A 12,892-nucleotide genomic window follows, 5' to 3' on the forward strand; every position below is an offset into this window, starting at 1 on the left:
TTCATGTACCTATTGGCCATTTGTGTATATTCTTGGAAGAAACGTCTCTTCAAGTCCTTTGCTCATTGTTGTATTGGGGTGTCTTTTAGTTGTGGAGGACAAATTAATTGTAAATAAGCTTTCAATTCATAGTAATTGGGTCTAGAGGAAGTGTACCTTCTAACTTACTTAAATTTGTTTATCTGTCAAATCTAGAGAGAGAAGTTTAATTTTTTTCCACCTTAATTTGACAACTGTATCAAATTGTATTTCTAATAGTTTTATTTACATGATTTGATGCAAAGTGGTTTGCTGCTTCATCAATGGTTCATTGTGGTTTTAATTTCTTGGTGTAATGTACCTTTTACCAATTTGAAATGTTCCTCTTTTCCTTTTATGCCTTGTTTGCTTGAATTTCACCTTGCTGAATATTACTTCCTGTTTTTTAATTTGTTTATGTTTGGCGAATTTTGGCTAACATATTTATGGGCATCAGTATTCCACCACCATTTACTAAAAAGAATTTCCTTTCTGTATTGGTTGCTTTGGTGCATTTGTCAAAAATCAAATGACCATATGACTGCTGGTCTATTTCTGGGTTATAGAGTCTGTTTTTGTTGATCTATTTGTGAATCTTTATGTCACTGTCTTAATTACTGTAGCTTTATAGTCTTTTTTTTTATGTTAACAAATCATTGTAATTTGGTGTTTTAACAGAAATGTTCATCACTTTTTGTGCAACAATGCCTTTTCCTCCCTCCCTCCTTCCCATCCACCTTTCCTCCCTCCCTCCCCCTCTCCCTCTCTCTCTCTCTATCTCTCTCTCTCTCTCTCTCTCTCTCTTTGTGTGGCATTGGTTTATAATATCATAGAATGTTATAACATTATATAACATTGTATAATATAAAATTTCCTATGTGCAACATTATAATTTGACATCTGTATGTACCACACTGTACTCACCAACAAGAGTCTAGTTTCTCTCTGTCACCATACAGTTGACCCCCTTTACTATTTCTCCCCTCCCTCCACCAAGGGTTGTCTGCCTCGTGGGTGTTTTTATTGTTGTTGTTCATTCTTTTGTTTTGGTTGTGTTAAATTCCACATATGAGTGAAATCATATGGTATTTGTTCTTTTCTGTCTGATTTATTTAGCTGAGAATAATACCTTCAAGGTGTCTCCATGTTATACCAAATGGTAAAATTTCACCTCTTTATGGCTGAATGGTATTCCACCGTCTATAAAAAGCACATCTTCTTTATCCATTCATCCATTGATGGACACTTAGGTTGTTTCCATATCTTCGCTATTGCAAATAATGCTGCAGTGAATATAGGGGTGCATATATCTTTTTGAATTAGTGTGAATTTAGGTAGTTTGAGTTCTCTAAATTTGTTCTTTGAGTAGATGGTGTAACCATATTCAGTTTTCCAGCCCAGGAACATACCGTATCTCTATACTTTTTGGCCTTCATTAATTTCTCTCAGCCATATTTTCTTCTTTATAGTGTACAGATACTGCTGATCTTCTGTGAACTTTTCCTAAGTGGTTTGTGTTTTTGACAGTATTACACATGAATTTTCTAAATTTCATTTTCCAATTGTTTGGTACTAGTTTGTATTTGTAGAATGAATTTGGTATTTTTGCCTTGTATCCTACAACCTTGCTAAATTAAAGTATTAATTCTGACATCTTTTATTCATGTAATTAAATATGCCCAGCTTTTCTTAGTTGTTTCCAAGGATAGGTATTGTGTACAAATGGCCTTCGTTTTTCAACATTAGAAAATAAGTTCCTATATTTAAAATTATATTTATAAATTTTACATTTAGATTTTCATTCTGTTCTGTATTTAATGTATGGCAAGGTAAGAATGTAGTCTTATGCCAATCTAATAATTAGAATAGTAGATGGTTCTAACATCATTTATTTAATAAATTTCCATCTTCAAACTGAAATTAAATTGCTATGTTTATCTTATACTAAGCTTCAAAGTAGACATGGATCTGTTTCTGGAATTTGTAGCTTTATCTATTAATTAGTTTATCTATACTTTTGCTAATAATTATGATGGTTTTATTAATTATGGGAGCTTATTTATTTTTAAAAAATATCTTAGCTAACTCTTCGCATTGACTACTTCAGATAAAATATAAGATTAACTTAAGTTTCATAAAACAATTCATCGATATTATTATTAGAATTAAATTGAATATATAGATCAATTTGAGATAACTATATACCTTTGAATATTGAGTATTCCCATCCAGAAATATAATTTGCATCTCCTTTTTCTAAATGTTGTTGTATGGCTCTGTGGTAGGGCTTTATAATTTTCTTCACACAGGTCTAGATTATTTTCCTCAGACTTCTCTTAAGTATTTTATAGTTTACTATTGTCATAGGATCTTTTTATATTATACTTTCTAACTTGTTTTTGGAAAGCAGTTGACTTCACAGCTTCTTTGTTGAGCTTACAGTATGTTTAAATATAATTAAATTCAAGTCAATAAAATATAACATTCTTAAATAACGCCTCAGATAATTACCACCTCCATAGGGAAGGAAAGGGAGGCTGCAAGGTACCAATAAACATCCTTTGTAAAGAATGAGTCAGCAAGACCTCAGCCTGGAGGGGGCGCTCTCGTGCCTGCGTCTGTTTTGGGGTTAACAGCCCTCCCAACTTCCTCTTCCCTTCTGCGGAAGAACTTTCTCGTCTGTGTGCTGGCGGACTTGCACTCGGCTCACCATGGCTGCATGTTCCAGGCTGCAGTTCTCCAAACCAGCCCTTATCTTTCGGAGGAATATCTAGCTGACTTCTCTTTAAGATAACATCTTGTTTAACCGGGGTCAATTGGTTTGCAAGTGAAAACTTTCCCCACCAAGCAGTCTTCCTTTTATATCTGCAGTTGAATAATATAATATGTACTGAGAGTTTTGAATGTAAAGAATTCCATTTACATTAAAAACACAAAGATTCCCTAAGATGTACACTGTGTTTTCCCTGTTAACTGTGTTTTTCTTTTGTCAAGGAGAATATTACAAAAGAATGAACCTCCTGATTTGTTCCCTTGTTGCTTTGTACTGTCACCCATGAATAACATTTGTGGGTCTGACCTGAAGATTTTGAGTCCATCAGTTTACCAGGCCTGCGAGATAATGAACCTAGCCTCAAACCTTCTCTCCCCATTTCTAGAAAGTAGCTATTTCTTATGAAGGAGTAAGCAACCTGAGCTTAGAAAGTCCCAAGGAGTATGCTCATCAATCCCTTCTTAGACACAAAGAAACAATGCTATCTGTTCCTCCAAATTATAGAGTGGTTCCATTTTTCCATTCCATGGTTTTACAGTATGTAAGCCAAATACGTTTTTCCAGTGTTAACAAAGGGATGAATAGTCTGGGAAATGTCTCCACCTGTGCTCCTTTAAAAAGAAAAAAAAAAAAAGACTCTCACATTTGAATCCAAATGTGCCACCCAATTTTCTAAAGTGTCTCGCCAACCTTTTATCCTCATGCAACTCAATATAATGAGGCTAAATGTGATGGAGGTGTCAGGGGGGAAGTACGCTAACCACTTCCTGTCAGTCACGCAAGTACTCCACAAGCCTTCTCTCTAAACCGAATCTTCCAGCAGTGTCCCCAGCATTCATTTTCTCCATGGGAAGCACTTGAATCTAAGAGCTCAAAGTGTTTTTTAATTTTTTTAAAAATTATTTTTAGTATTTCACCAAGCTTTCTGAGCTAGGAAAAGCAGATAATGTAACTAACAGTGATTACCACTCTTTATTTTCCTCATTCTGGGGGTGAAGGCTGCCCTAGTTAAATCTCATTGTCCAAATCAGACAGAGACGGAAAAATTGCCTCGATGTAACGACTTTTATAAAACTCTCAGCTCATTCGTTCATTCTTTCTCTTGCTATTCGGGTTTATCAATGTCATCATGAATGAATATCAGTCATTATCAATATTACGTTGGGCTCTGGTTCTTTGAAGACTTTTCATTTTTTAGTATATTTCCTTATACGTCTACTTGCTAATGACCCATCAGGTTAGCCCAAGTTTGTATTAATGAACCTGCAGCCATGGTCATAGATAGGGACTGTGAACTTCTGTGTGTCTGTCTTTCAGTGTTTCATGGGGGCTTACTTAGTTTGTAAGCGAAACCTAAAGTAATTCATTCAATATATGAGTAGCACTTATAGATGAATCTAATATCCTCTCCTTAACTTCTGGTGGGAGAGAAGTAGATTAGACAGGAAATAAATGCCAGGCCCTCAAGTTTGCACGAAGTGAGCCATACACAGAAATTGCTTTCCATGTCAGAGACTCAATTTACGTATCATCTCACCATTAAGTGACTAATCTCTAATCTCTTTCCATAATTACAGCTAGAGGACAGATGCTGGACCAGGAAGGAACTGTGCCACAGTGCTGCGAAGAAGGAACGTGGATAGTCGGAAAGCAGTAGAGGGGTAAGTGAGACATCATCCATCCCTTAACCAAGCCAGGCATCACGGCCAAGGCCAACCTTCCCGTTGGCATACACATATTGTATTCCAACTGTAACAAGTACCAAATGTAATAAATCTATTCTTGTTTAGTGGTAGGTGGTTGGGTTTGCTACATTTACCTTTACAAACCAATAAAGAGGGAAATTCCTTCCCACGGTGCAGAGAATCTATCACATTCTAGGACAGGGACTTTGTTCTTTAGCATCTGAGCAGCAGTTAAAAAAATCCAGGCATTCTGTGAAGAGACTTTGCTGCGCCCCCTCCCTCTGAACTCAGTCCACATACTGCAGGGGCAGGCAAGGGAGGGGCGGGCAGAGGGATGGAGGAGAGTGGGCTTCCGCCCAGCCCAGAATCAGCTACTCTGGATGCTGTTCTACTTCATAGGTCATTGATAACATTCTCGACCCAAGTCTGAGGGCAGTTAATGGGTGAAGGCCGAGGCAGAGCAGAACAAAGGCAGATGGAAGGCTACTTGGTAGGTGATTTCTCACAGGGCAGGAGGGATTCTTTGCAAAGGAAAAGGTTGGAAAACTGTTACCATGGTAACCCTCCAAGTTCTGAAGTGATATAATCAGATAACACTCTGGAGAGCCGAGGGAAGGTAGTGGATTCAGTACACATGAACAGCTAGAGTGTGCACATTGGGATTTCTCTTTCTTTTTTAGTGTTAAGTCTGAATAGAAAGGAAGGAAGGAAAGAAGGAAGGAAGGAAGGAAGGAAAGAATGAAAAAGGAAGGAAACTCAAACATAGTTTATTCCAAAGAAATATCCTTGGTAGCGAGAGAGAGCTGCCTGTGGAGATGAGGCTGGAAGAGGGAGGTTTGAGTATATTTGCTTTTAACCTTTGTGATTTATGAAGATTGATAGAAGAGTTTGTTCAGTTACTGTGGTTTCCTATTTATTAGCACATCTGTAAAGGTTATTGTTATAAGACATACTTTCTTGCCTGATCTAACCGGATAATCATCAGTTTAACATAAGATTTATTCCATGCCGTCTGCAACGGCATGCTGTCGAAGGCATTGTGAAATACGACGATTATACACATGCTTACTATCCATAATGAAGCTAACCTTAGGCTAGTTCTACTCCTAAGAGTACAACTCGATCTTTTCTGAATACTGTAGTAAAAGAAAAAAATATATTTTTTGGAAGAGCGATTTGCAAAAGGCTTAGAAAGTGTTGGGTTAATTCTTCCACATCATAAACTTGCCAGAAAGATTATTAACTCAGCTCCTTTTCCCGCTCTTTATTTGTCTCGCGTGCATGATAAAACCCTGCTTAAGTTCTGTCCAGCTCCCTGCCTACTGTGCAGAAGCTAAATGTGATTTGAGAAAAACCCTACAATTAGCATTACAGGTGCTACCCTTTTGGGATGTTGCATCCTAGCCAGGCACCAGTCTCTATCTTCTGTTGCCCACCTCCTTCCTGTTCTCAGGGGAAGACAAAAATATCCCTTAAGAGAGGCCATATCCAGCTCACCATTCAAAGCACTTCCATTTCCTGTCAACTTGAAGCTATTAAGAAAAGCCCCTCATTGGAGTAGGGGAGGGGAGGGAGGCTTTCTCCCATCACTCTGGTCTAGTCCTCTTTGTGTCAGAGTTCGGAGGGAGTGTCTGAGCACTTCAGAGTGCTGAGATGGCTCTGAAGTGCTCAGACACTCGTAAATGCACACACAAAAACGCCGAAGAAGTTAATTTTAAAAGCGTTGTCCTTAATTTGAAGTAACAGTATCTCGTTGGGGTGCCCTCGCCACCCTCAACGTTGGGAATACTTCGTTACATAATAATTTCCATGATTCCAAGAGTTTGGGAGGTGACACCGACAATCCAGACAGTGTTATCCCTCATTTTTTTGTCGTGGCCAAGACATGCATCTCCTAGGCTTAATGGCGTTTTGCTGTGGAAGTTATCTGGGAAAGTACCAGTCTGTCTCCCCAGCAGAATGCTTTATCAGTTGCTTCTTGGAGTGAACCTTTAAGAGACGAATTGGCCCAGTGCTTGGCAGAAGTTGAGATGAAACCCTTAACAACTCGTTTGTGGTAAGAGTTGGGACTGGAATGAAATGGGGCTGCAGCAGTTCGGTTCCAGGCCCTCAACATAATCACCCTGAGAAGTCCCAAACAGAGCTTTCATGACCCTCTTTTAAGTGAAAATGGAAAAGAATACATAGTCAAGGCCTAACAGATTTTAGAATCAGAAAGGCATTGATATAAATCATATTTCAGCTCCTGGTTGTCATATCTCCTTGGTCAGTCCTCAAACCCTTCTGAAGCACCACCTCCTCATCTGGAACATAGGCTTAAATAACTTTGTTGGTTATTGTTATTGGTTTTATTATCAGATGGAAGCGAGATCTTTAAAGTGCCGAGCGCAGAGTCTGTTGAATAGTTCGCATCGAAAGGCTGGTTGTATGTATGAGAGCTATCATCACAATGATGCCGCCTGACACACCACCCCAGATGGCCCACACTTACTTCATTTATTCTTATGTCCATGAGCCTGCATGTCGATTGCATTTCCCTGGGCTTGGCTGGGCAGCTCCGCTCACGCTGTGGTTCGACCGGGCTGGGCTCCAGGAGGCTGGTTGGGTTTGGTTCTGTTCTGTGTGTGTTTATTCCAGGGCCAAGGCCCAGAAGCCATAGCTGGGCTGTGTTCTTTTCAGGTCACTGGAGCACCAAGCTCAGTCAGAAGACAAAAGCACATCTGAGGCCTCTGTAGCATTCCATCGGTCAAAGCAAGTCCCACAGAGACCCCAGCATCCGTGGGGCACAGCAAATCCCACCTACAGTAGGACAGGGAAGAAAGTAAATAAATACTGGATGAATAAGAATTTCAACGACCACACTATAATAGCAATGTTGTATTAATTAATTAATTATTGTTGGTAGGTAGACACATATTTATTGAATCTTTCCACTGATTTTGTTTGGTTGCCAATTTTGTGCCAGGGACTCTGCCTTGACTACTCTCTCAAGTAATGTTAAGCTTTTCCCAGCTGTATAATGACTTCGATGTGTGATTTTAAAGGGCGACTTCAGAGACATTGACCCAGGTTGTGCAAATTTTTTCCATCAGCTTGGGATCAAATGCCAGATTTAGTCCAGCCACCAAGTAACTCATGGACAATGACAGTCAGTGACTCACGAAAGGTATTGTTTGGCCCTTGCCGTGAACGGACAGGCAACGTGAAGAGAATGGCCGAGGAGTCCCGTCTTAGGAATTTCTTTCTAGATTTATGAAAATAGAGCACATGGGATGGAGGAAGGGGAGCTGGATAGGAGATATAAAGCAAAAAATGGAGATATTTGTCAGATATTAGTCGGCAATATGACCTTTTTGCCGATGGCAGCTCTCAAGTCTACAAAAACGACAGATGAAAGATTATCTTACCAAGTTTGGTCATATCTATGCTACAACTCCACTTCTTAATAAACTGGAGGAAAAGAGCTCAAGCTACAATGTGAAGGATTTAAAATGGACGTGGAGGAAGTTTTCCTGTCTTAAAAGGCTGATAAGTATTGAAATATCTTAATAACCTCAAATTTTCAATTGACAAGATGAGGACAACTTGGCAGCTTATCTTTCCCAGTCTCTTGTATGGAGGGGTGAAGAAGGGAGAGGAATAAATGACATTTATGATTAATGAGGAATAGGCTGACTCACATACAGTATCCTGTTAAACACCACAAGACCCCAGCCAGATTGTATAATAACCTTATATTCAGAAAAGAATTCAGGATTGTTTGGATTAAACACATTATTACCCAAGAAAATGCTTCTAGAAAAGGGTGTGCTTGACCTCAGACTTAACCCTGATTTTTCCGCCATATTACATTTTGATATTTAAGATATGCACATGGATTTCAAAAGTTTTCATGGTTAGGGCGAAAAGCAGAGAGAGAGAAACTTAATGCTCTCAAAGACCTTTTCGGCCTCAGACATCTGTGAGGCTACGATACACCACAATTCATTGCCTCGGCAAACCTAAACCCCAGGCTACGCTGTATATATTTTTTCCTTGTTTTCAGCTGTCAGCTCCCTGACTGCTCCAGACGGCCACTTTGCAAATCTTGATTGCCAAGCATTTATTTCCTTTTTCCCTGTTTGTCTGGAAGACGGAAAGCCTCGGGAAGGGATTGTTTGGCTTCTGATAGAAGATGTGTGAAATATCTGTAATTATGGATTACATTCCTGTGCCCGGTAAATGGCCGAAAGGAGTCCTGCGATGGAAACTTTTAGAAGATAATTGAATGTGTCAACTGCATCAAAAAATTGTGCACTCCCTCCACCTCTGCAAACTCTGATAAATAGTCTATTGTCTGGAGACTTTGCCTGGCATTTTCTTTTGCATTGTAAAATTATTCTAGCCCTTGCCACTGAATTTTTGGTTAACAGCTCAAACCCTTAGGACTAGCATTCATCCTGTAGAGGCCAGATATTATGCCTGGTTACCTGGGAAACAATAGATGTTAATCATTCAGAACTTCAATTTATTTCTACCATGAATGCAGGTAAAAGAAATGTGTATTTGTTTGTCAAAAAATGGGGTGAGTCTCATGTGTGAGTAGAAATCAGCATTTCTCTATCTGAATAATGAAGTGAGGGGAAAAACATTTATTCTTTATTATTTATGCTTCCAGTTGTGCCCTTTGCATAATTGCCTTGAAACAGAAGCATCTTATTAAAAATAGACAATCAATAGCAATAATAGAATTTCCAAGCAGAAAAACAAAACAAAATATGAATTAAAAGCTCCTATTAAACCCTTGTAACATAAAGTATGGCCTGATGAAGAAGAACTGAGCTTATTTAAATGTATATAAATCATAAAAAATTATGAGTATAGGGAAATAAAGAGTGATCAAATCTAAACATAGGACTGCAGTGAGAATTTTGTAAGCTCAAAAGGAGTGGAAGAAATAACAAAAGAAAAAATCAGTAGGTATTTTATACACAAATTACAATTTCTCTCAAAAATTGCTTAACAGGCAAATTAACCAGGGGAAATATTTTGCTTCCAACAGGACAAAGGGTGATATCCTTAATAAGAAAAGAGCTCATAATAAAAACATTAAGTTCCCCATAAATAAATGGAAAAGAACAAAGACAATTTAAAACAGAGGCATATTGATGGCCAATAAACATTTGAGCATTTTTTTTTTAGTCTTCATTATCGATGAAGTGGAAATGAGAATAACAATGAGATGCTATGTTTAACCCATCAGATTAATAGAACAGTAAATTATGAGAATATTTGATACTGGAGATCAAATGCAGTGACGCAGACACAGTACTGCTGGAAGGAACACAGAGTAACCTAGCCCCTGGGAAAGGTGCAGGGTGCGTGATCTGAGAGCTTTGAAACTATTTGCAACCCTCACCTCCACGGTTCCCTTTCCGGAATTCTGCTGATGGAAGCAATTTCAAATGAAAGAGTTTTCTGCTGAAGACATTCATAGCAACGCTGTTTGTGATACTAAAATTTGAAAATAAACGATTTCCAAAAATAAGGGGGATATTAAACAAATTAGGATAAAAAGAGTATCCTCTCAAACATCTGTAAAGTATTTTGAGTAATGTCTTAAATGCCTAGGTTTTAGTGTATACTATAATATTAGAGTCTAAAATTTTAGCATAAAATGTAAAATGAGAGTATAAAATGTAGAGTGAGATAAAAGATGTAAAATACGCATAGGAATACCTGATGTGGATTACAACAAAACGTTAATGATTGTTTTATCTGGTTGGTAGGATTGTGGGCAGAGCGACCATGTAATTTATATCCTAAGTTGGGACCCTTGGGAGATTAAAAGAGAGGCTGGATCAATGGTTACAAATTGAATTGTTCCAGTTACATGGTTACACTTCCTCCAGACCTTCAAGTGAATTTTCGCTGGGCTTCTCCATTCAGAATTTCTCAAAAAATATTTCTCAACGTTGTCAATGAGAATCTTTCTGGTTATCGTATATCGAACACACAACCCAAATGTCTATAAGAAGGGACATATCAGGGGACATTCTTCTGACAGAAGAACCTGATGGGAATGCTGTTTTTCATTAAAGTCCACAAATATTGTTCAGGCATGCATGTACTACTTTCTTTAAAAAATTTTTTTTTTCTAATCAGAATGATACATGTTCAATGTAGAAAATTTAAAGAACAAAAAAAATGCAAAATTTTGAGGAATGACGCTGATATAAGTGATGAATCAGTAAAAGAAGTCAGTGTAAATTCATTTGAAGGATGCCTGGGAGAAGTGTCATCAGGAAACTGATGTGGAAAAAAATAAAAAGATGAGGGGAATGGAAAGATTTAATGTTGGAGAAACATAGCTAGGCCAGAAGTAGTTCAGCAAAGTAGTGAGTTTCCTGTCCCTGGAGTCATTTGACTTGAGACTGGGTGACATCATCAGGTGTGAACTTAAAACTGAAGGCTGCCTAGGAGACACCCACCCTGAGACCTGGGGTTCTTTGGAGACCAGTTATGCACTGACCTCAGCCCCCAGCTCTTCTCCAGGACTGGAGTCTAACTCTGAGGTAAGGATGTCCAGACAGATAACCATTAGCAGTGGCCACACCTGAGCAGTTTATGGGCTGGCAGTGAGTGGGGAGTTGGAACCATGCTCAGAATATGACGGTATATTTTAATATACTCTTTTCAAAGTACTTGTATGATTCACACACCTATATAATTTTTTTTAATCATGTTGTTTTTATTGAAAGAACATTCCCAGAATTCTAGAAGCCTTTTATTCCCCCTCCTGATCATAATCTCTTTCTTCCCCTTAAAAGAGACCAATATCCTTATTTCTTATTCATTTGGCCTTTTAAAAATCCTTCTACATGGAATCATACAGTATGTACTGTCTTATGTCTGACTTCCTTTACCCAACATTATGTTTGTGAGATTCCTCCATGATGTTACTTTATAGCATTTAATCCTCACAGAAACAGCAAAAGGAAGGTTTTAAAAGTGATCAGCAGTTTGCCCCAGAGATAAGCAAATAAGCCCAGAGTCGCCTGAGGTCCGATAACCAATAACTGGCCAGTAAGTGGTACTGGGTCTCCAGACTCCAGGTATAGGCTGCTTTCCTTACACCCCAGAGAAGAACAGCTTGGTGGGGACAGTGTGGGGACCGGGTTTATTCGTACCTTAGCTTTTCTGCTCACTATGTTTGTGACTTTGCACAAGTCACATACCTTCTCTGAAAACCGTGTGCCTCGTTTGTAAAATGGTACCCTGATGTCCATCCCTCGTAGGCGGTTAATATTTGTTCAGTGGATGAACACATGCCTGGGGTCATTAGGAGGTAATGAGGGAATGCGTGTCTAATCTAGGACAGGGCTTGGCTCTTTTCCGGCCCTCAGTAAAGAGCAGCTCTAGGGGACCCTGAAAAGAAAGTCGTACCAGGGAAGGCTCCCAGCGAAAGGCTGATTTTGGTGCAGCAATGAGAATGCATTGTTCGGATGCGCTGAACTCTCTGACACTAGATGACTAGAAGGAAAGTTGAACAACAAAAACAATCACGTGGGAATTTCCAGTGTCCGAAAACTCACTGATATGCGTACGACCTGGATAATCTACTGCGTGCCCAGTGTCACCTGGACGCTTAGGCCGAGTGACAGCTCCTCTCATTAGCCCCCTGAAGGCCTTCAAAGCATTTCTCAGACCCCCATTTGCTCCAGGCTTCGGGGATAGGTACAAAAATGTCAGCTTTTCAAAGCTAATCTCTTCCCAGGTGTTTGACATGCACGCGGCGTGGGCGACCGTGCAGCCACCTCTGGGATCGCATAGCTTCGCTCAGGCAGACAGTTAAAGCCATCCCGCTGGCTGGCCAGGTTGAGAAATCCACATTCCTCTAGGTTGGTTTGTGCCTCCGCACTCTCTGGTATTTTACTTATTTTGTAACTTGGCTTTAGCTGTGAAAGTTCTGTCTTTTAAATGTTAAGTTGCTGAGCCACAAACAAAAAGATGCAACATGGTCACAGCCGGCGGGCAGTGTCGGTTGCTCTGAAATGGCCTGTCCGTGCGGTGCCCTCTGTGGGGTTTGGGAAGGAGTTTCTAAATGCCATGGCATCCATATCCCTTAATACACTATAGTTATCGCTACCATTTATGGAGCACTTAGTATGTGGCAGAGTCTGTTTCCTTTAATTCTTATAATAAACCCCATGAGGTAGGATCATCGTTGTTATCTTATAGAAGAGGAAACAGACCCAGAAAGGTTAGGGCACGTTTTCAAGGTCGACTAACACCTCACAAGTGGCAGAGCTGGGATCAGAGCCCAGTGCAGTCCGACTGGCCTGCTGGGTCTCTTTTGTCTGTTCTGCGAGTTGTGGCAGTTATGAGGCTGTTCTAACATAAGAGGTGAGATGTGGGACCAGGGAAGAGGAAGGAA

General features: G+C 39.4%; 1 long non-coding RNA gene across 1 annotated transcript in view; it reads left to right on the top strand.

Annotated features, from left to right (window-relative positions):
• LOC107514193 overlaps nt 1-12,892 on the top strand; it is a 136,782-nt gene that overhangs the window by 103,602 nt on the left and 20,288 nt on the right. The window contains exon 2 of the long non-coding RNA XR_001597721.2: nt 4,369-4,452. This is a non-coding gene — a long non-coding RNA (uncharacterized LOC107514193). The remainder of the gene's footprint in view (nt 1-4,368; nt 4,453-12,892) is intronic.

The sequence above is a fragment of the Rousettus aegyptiacus genome, unplaced genomic scaffold, assembly GCF_014176215.1.
Source record: "Rousettus aegyptiacus isolate mRouAeg1 unplaced genomic scaffold, mRouAeg1.p scaffold_m13_p_14, whole genome shotgun sequence".
In the NCBI taxonomy this organism is placed as follows: domain Eukaryota; kingdom Metazoa; phylum Chordata; class Mammalia; order Chiroptera; family Pteropodidae; genus Rousettus; species Rousettus aegyptiacus.